The sequence below is a fragment of the Calliphora vicina genome, chromosome 2, assembly GCF_958450345.1.
Source record: "Calliphora vicina chromosome 2, idCalVici1.1, whole genome shotgun sequence".
NCBI lineage: Eukaryota > Metazoa > Arthropoda > Insecta > Diptera > Calliphoridae > Calliphora > Calliphora vicina.
In genome coordinates this window covers 104,512,676-104,520,501 of record NC_088781.1, presented here as the reverse complement: position 1 = coordinate 104,520,501, position 7,826 = coordinate 104,512,676, and positions in this window count along the sequence as shown.

Here is a 7,826-nt window from a genome sequence, read left to right as displayed (position 1 = left end):
TTCGTCATCTAAATTTGTGTAGAATATGAATGCAACATCCTCCAAATTGTTGAAGCAATTTCAAACAGTCTACATGTATGAGTTGGCTTCATACAAGCAGCATTGTTGGGTGCAAAATAAATATCTACCAAGATCAAGGTCATGTTTTTGTGTCGAATTATTTTCGTGTATTGAGCCAAAATGTTATTAAAATAACAGCTTACTTCTGTGTCGAATTGGAATAACTGACACTGACCAAGATATTCCCTCTACAATGTCAATTCAATTGAGTCACAAAATGTCATTACTGTTAAATGTTTCTATAGCGGTATTCACTGTTAAGTGCGAATGGTCTAGCATCATTGCAAATGCAAAATTTTACCGTAATCCAATAACAAAATACACACAAAAACATTTACAATTTTGCATTTGCAATGATGCATTACCATTCGCCCTTAACAGTGAATACCGCTTATATAAGCTTAATTCTGTTTTGCATTTTAGGTACTAAATAACGGATTGTGGTACATGATTGTAAAGAAAAGTGAACTAATTTAAATCGAACTTGAAATTTGGTCGAAGTTAATTTTTGATGGCATTTTGAATGTAGGATCTGGAAGTGTAAGTACAACCCATTCCATAATTTTAAATTCTATTGGTTTTATAACTTCTCTTTGAATTGATAAATATTAAAATGTATTTGATCATTTAATATGCATTTCATCAAAGTTTTCATCAACCGTCAACTTCCTTATTCTTTCAATAACGAGCTACTACTAAGTTTAACAAAAATCTCAACAGATCATCATCGGATCCATGACGTCACATAAATTTAAAATTTTATCGTTAAATCTACAATTCAAATGGACAAGTTCTATAGTTAAAGGAAAAATATAATAAAACAAAATGTCAATAACAAAACAAACAGAATTTGGAAGAAATCTTGAAGCAAAATCCCACCTGCCTTGTTTTTAGACAAGACAATGAATAATGTAAAGATTTCTCTTGGCTCTATTATCAAGACTCTAGTTTGTTTAAACTTTAAAGTAAAATACACCCTTTTAACTTGGATAGTGGTGGGAGTTACAAATCATCGTTGTAGTGGAGCATTAAGAGCTACATATGATGACAATACTTCTTTTCTTGATCGTAAAGACGTTCAGTTAAATCATGAATGTTGTTGATGCATTTTAAATGGTGGCAATAAAATTGTTGCATTGCATGTAAAATATGTTTGCATTGTATTTATACCCTACACCACCATAGTGGAGAAAGTATAATGCGTTTGTGCAGATGTTTGTAACGCCCAAAAATATTAGTCTAACACCCACCTTAAAGTATACCGGTCTTATAATCACTTTCTAGTCCCCATACAAATGTCCTCCCGAAATTGGACTTTATCGGTCATAAATGTTTAATTTATATAAGTATCTACACAAATGTCGCCCCAAATATGTTTTATATATACGAAATTCATGTCACCAAATTTTGTTATGATCGGCCTATATAGACCCGTTTCCGAAAATCACTTTAACGTGCATAAATCTCTTAAAAATGTTGGTATACACACAAAATTCACCATAAATAACTTTCATATAGACATCAATCACACGACCTAAATTCATGGTGATCGGTCCATAATTGGTCATAGCTCCCATATAAGGCCCACCTCTGAAAATCAGTCACGAATATAAATTATTGATATTTTAAAAGAAAAATATTTTTGCACATTTACTTAGTGTAGGGTATTATATGGTCGGGCTTGACCGACTTTACTTTCTTACTTGTTTTAATTTGAGTTTTTTTTACAAATATTCAGTTTCCATTTCACTAACAGCTCTTGGCTTTGAAGCCAAGCCACACCCAGCAGTTAAGCAAGTAGTAAATGTATCCCTTATAGACAGTAATTGTCTCTAATGTCTGATCAATTGGCTAACTCCAATTTATATATTTTGGGTCACTTGACACGTACTATGTGCTATTTGTAGTATAAAGAGGAGTCAATTGCTTACTTTATACATACTATCTAATCTAGCGTGAAGTCAATTGTCACTTAAGTGTCTCTAAGTAATCTAAAGTGTAGGCACTTTAAGCGTTTATTTTGTACTGCACTTTTTTGTGAGTAATTCGTATAAACTGGTTTTATACAAATTGTATTGATATAATTCTCATACAGTTTATTTTCTTTTCGTTTATGTATGCTGTCAACCCATGTAAACTAGCGAAAAGTCAATTGTCACGTTAATGTCTCTAAGTAACTTAACTTACTGCACTGTTTAGAATCAATCGCTTATTGGACTGTCTATGATATGACTTTTTAACTGACTATTTGTGATCAATTAGCAACCGTACATGTTAAAATAACTAGTTATGCGGGTGATAAGTAACCAGTTATGTAGTTAGTAGGGTATTCAATCGAGTAACCGATTAATTTTGGTCGGTTAACCCTTAAATGCATGATTTTTACTTTTATTTTTCTATAAATTATCAAATATTAAGTTGATTTTTATTTATTATATTGTTACATTTTAACCTTTTCAAAACGTTGGTTTATTTCCTTTAAATAAACCGGATAGTTTAAAAATTTTAACAACTCTTTATTTATTTAAAATGTACAACAACAGAATTAAATAGTCACTCATTTTTTCTTATACACGTTTATAAATTCGCAGAAATACAGACATACTTTATAATGTACACGAATTCACTTGAAAACAAATAAGAAAGTATGGTCGGTCAAGCCCGACCATATAATACCCTACACCAAGTAAATGAGTAAAAATATTTTTCTTTTAAAATATCAATAATTTATATTCGTGAGTGATTTTCGGAAGTGGGCCTTATATGGGAGCTATGACCAATTATGGAACGATCACCATAAAATTAGGTCGTGTTATTTATGTCTATATGAAAGTTATTTATGGTGAATTTTGTGTGTATACCAAAATTTTTAAGTGATTTAAGCACGTTAAAGTGATTTTCGGAAGCGGGTCTATATGGGAGCTATGACTAATTATGGACCGATCGGAACAAAATTTGGTGACATGATTTTTGTATAAATAAAACTTATTTGGAGCGAAATTTGTGTAGATACATATATAAATTAAACATTTATGACCGATAAAGTCCAATTTCGAGAGGACATTTGTATGGGGGCTAGGTTAAATAATGGACCGATTGCAGCCAGTTTCAATAGGCTTCGCCCTTGGACCGAAAAAATTATATATACCAAATTTTATCGAAATATCTTCAAAATTGCGACCTGTACTCTGCGCACAAGGTTTACATTTAATCGACTCAGAAAGTGATTCTAAGTCGATCGGTATACTTTAAGGTGGGTGTTACACACATCTGCACAAACGCATAATACCCTCCCCACTATGGTGGTTTAGGGTATAAATACAGCACACTTTAAGGCACTCAGTTGATGTTTATTCGAAAAGCTAAAGACTGCAACCTCTGCCACTATTTATAACACTGCCATCTGCACTCTAGATAGTTCTTTAACTGTCAAAGCTAGTATATTCTAGATCTTTCGAACACACACGCCATATCTGGTAAACTTTCTACAATGTTCTTTAACTGTCAAAGCTCGTATATTCTAATTCGAATATACGAGTCCCGTTGCCATACCTACGATCAATGATCAACTCAAAGCTTTTATTCAATGTTAATAATGCCCACAGATATGTTACAGTTTGAGAGGTACTGCTGTTTGAAAGCATTATGCAACTTTAAATCAGCCGTTAAAATCGTTATATTTGAATTCAAGTACAATTTCGTAACAATATTGAGTTTAGCTTTAGTTTGATGTAGAATTTCTTTAACTGAAACTTGTCGTACTCCATTTGATTTTTCTGAATTAGTATCAAGGTTATTGTCGTCTAAAATTAATTGGAACTGGAATGTAGACAATTGGCAACAATATACATTAAAGGGTTAACTGTTTGAATTTGGAATTTGGAAATGACCTTTTTTCTAAAACGTTCTATGATGAATATATAAGTATACAAGTACACAAAGTTTGTGTTTTTCTTTTCAATTTCAAATTAAAATAGAAATTATTCGGTTAATCGAATAATTTTTTTAATTATCCGATTAAAACTAAACCCCCATTAATTATTTGCTCGATTAACCGATTAAACCAGAAACCCGATTAATTGAATACCCTAGTAGTTAGTAAGGTTATGTAACTAGTACGTAACCGGTATGTGTAGCCAATGCATTGACTACTTTGGACCAGCTATCAGACAATGTCATTGTAAACAAAAAGGGTTAATTACCCCCAGTTTAGGATATACACGTGTTAAAATAGAGAGGGAGGGAGTTAAAAAGGAAAACAGAAAAATGTTAATACAAAAATGAAAAAAAGAAAAATATAAAATAAATTTTACTTTATTTTCCTCCCCCAAATGGATGGCCTGGATCCGTGCCTGCCCTAAGTGATAGATCAAATCACTAGTTCGGGACTGTCACCAAGAACTGTTGGGCAATACTACATTTTATGTGCAACATGTATGTTAATGTGCTAATTATGAATTCATTTTATTCGTTAAAAATTCAGCAAAGTACTCATTAATAAATGTAAGTAAAAAAAAGTCATACATACATTAATGTATCAAGAAATGTTGGATGTGAAACAAACTCAAAACAAGTAGATTTACAACTTTATATAGTAAACTAATTTCTAGATTCCATGAGTAACATAAAGTAAAAGTAATCGACCCATTTTTGTAAAATTGTTATATTTCGTCAATATTCAAATATCAGGACTGATGAAAATTGATTATGCCGTTGGAAAGTTTGGGAATGAGCTTTATCAGATACAGATCTTGGAATTAATTAATTCAATTTGAGCCTAATTCACTAAAATCTTAAAAATGTCAGCCATTCGTTTCATAAATCCATTTTTTCTTTTTGTTTATAGGTACACCCAGAGTCTCTGGCGGAAATCGAACCTTCAACCCTCAGATTAATAGCACAGCATACTATCGTCTTGTCTAACGGGGTACCCTGAAACACAGGTATCTAAGATTGCTGATCCACAGGATTTCCTTATACCTGGGATCACCTTTTATCACTTTTCAATTTCCATCGAGGCATTGCAATGTACATACGTGATGAAGTTGCGTATCAGTGCCAGCAATCCTTAGACACATATGATGTAGAATTTAACTGTCTCTGTGTTAAATTCAAAATCAAGGTACTCTATTTGCACTTCGGGTTTCTTCACTATCAAGCTTCGATGCCCTTTCCAATTCCATATTGAAAATTCTTGAGAGTTGTCCGAGCAATGAAATTGTAGTTGCTGGTGATTTCAATGTTCACAAATCCTCTTGGCTCTGGCCACACGACTACAGAAGGCCAATATGTTGAGCTATTCGCCGCGCACAACCATCTTGCGCAATTAGTGAATGAACCAACACAGTTCATGTGTAGAAGGGCAACACTGTTGACCGTTTTCTCACCTCACACCCTGAATAATATGAAGTGGATGTTCTTGCACCTCTCGGTAATTCGGATAGGAACTTCGAAATGTTTCACAAACAGCTACGAAACATTCAATTTTTATCTAGGTTTCTATTGGAAACTTTGTTTCCTAGACAATAACGTTAATGCCATGACGAAAATGGTTGAGAAAGTAATCATTTTGGGAATGAAGACTTTCATTCCATCAAAGCAATCTTCGATTAGACGTAGACAAAAATCTTGTTTTAATCAGATGTGCAAAATAGAAATCAGATTCAGAGAGGAAGCATGCAGAACTTGGCGCAATAAGCAAAACGCAGAAACTGATTCGCTACGAAAAAAAGGAAGATATTCGTGATATTCGTGGAAAAAGCTCTATACGTGCAACGCCTTCGTATTTAAGTTCTTACTGCTCCCCGGGGTAGTAAAAGCTTTTGGTCATTCGTTAAAAGAGTAATGCTAGTTCCTCAATTCCGACTCTTTTAAAGGATGACGAAACATTCACTGACCATTTTGATAAAGCTAACTTTTTAGCTGAATTATTCGCAAGTAATTCTCACTTGCCGGAAAGTGATCAACCACTGACCGAACTCGAAAGAGTATTATTGACTATGCCAAGTATATTCTTTCGAGCTCGAGCTATTAAAAGGGTTTTAACGGATCTCAACGTAAATATCAGTACTGGTCTTGAAGCAGTGTTCTTCGAAGCTAGCTCGTCCATTAGTAAATTTTTGCAACACTTTATACCGTACCGGAAAATTTCCTGTTTGTTGGAAGGTTGTTAATGTAGCGTCAATTCCTAAAAAGGGAGAGACTAAAAACCCTGAGAATTATCGCCCACTAGCAATTTGTTCTGCACTTTCCAAAATTAAGGAGAGTATGGTTAATTACCATCTTGTGAAATATTTAGAGTCCAACAATCTACTCAGCAATTAGAAGTATGGCTTTCGTATAATAGCCTTCCTATCAGAAAAATGGTGTCGTTCTAGATATTTGCAAGGCGTGCGATAGAATGTGGCATGGTTCACTTTTATCAAAACATATTGCTTTTGGTGTCGATTATAAATTCTCTAGATTTATATCGAGCTTTCTCAGAGATCGCATTCCCGTTGAAGTTTTTCTTCTCCTTTTCAATGTTGTAAAGTTCAAATCGAATGTCCACAAAAACTACTCCCTCTTTCCTTCCTCCCATAACCTATTTTTCTAGTTCCAACACAATGCTTTGCATGAGTAGGGTTCATCCCCTGAGTGCTGGTCCAAGAAGAAAAAAAAATACTTAGCTTTACTCAAATTATTTTATTTCAATAGAATTCATTCATCGTTGAATTAATACAACCTTTGAATGATCCGATTTAATAAAAACTACAACCAATCATAATTCAAATTCATTATAATTTTGATTTTAGTTAATGGTGTGTGCATAAAATTCGTTGCTATCAACTCAAACAAAAACATTTATGGTATTTCTAGGACTTGTGTTTAAACATATTTTATAATAAGATAATATGACACGCTATTTTCGTTTAAGTAATTTTATCTTAAAAACATTTGCATTCTGCAGGCATATAAAGATGTGGTAGCCCATCAGACGTCACCAATCAGATTTGGTGTGATGATTTTTCACTTAATAGATCCGGTAATTTGCGTGTTGGATTCAATTATTCCATCAACTGTTTTTGAATTTGTATTTAAAGGACTTTTAAGCAACAGATATAAATAACTCATTTCACTCATGTGACAAAAAGTACATTTTTAAACAAGTTTTCACAATTCTGAGGGTTATATGAAATATAGGGTAAACTTTTTTAGGTACACAGAGAAAACTGATTCGTAGTAGCAACCGTATTTGTAGCCAATCGACAAACAACAAACAAATTTTAGAAGGAGTAACAAAGATTTAACCGAAATTCTACATTACCAACTGATTTGCAGTTGATAGAACCGAAATTTTCTATGTTTGCAACCAAAGCATACGATTGGCAACACATTTGGTTGCTACTACGAATCAGTTTTCTCTGTGTAGCAAATACAAAGATCATATCCTATACCTTAATATAGAAAGACCCTAACTCGAGTTTAAGTTGTTAAGTTTTCCCTAATTAATTTGCCACGTAAAAAACATATTATATATCAATGGATAGAGATTTTGTCTACTTTTCAAAAATGTATATGTATATATAACTTTTGACAATTAAAAAATTCATGCAAGACTTTTTTGAAAAATATGACAAAAAATGTTTTTTATTGAATTTTTGCATAGAAACAAATTTTTCAAATTGAAATTAAATTTTTATTTATGAATACTTTTTAGTGAAATTTCACAGTTATGCAGAATTTTCTATTTCAAATGGAAAAATAAAAACTAAAAAAAAGTGGAG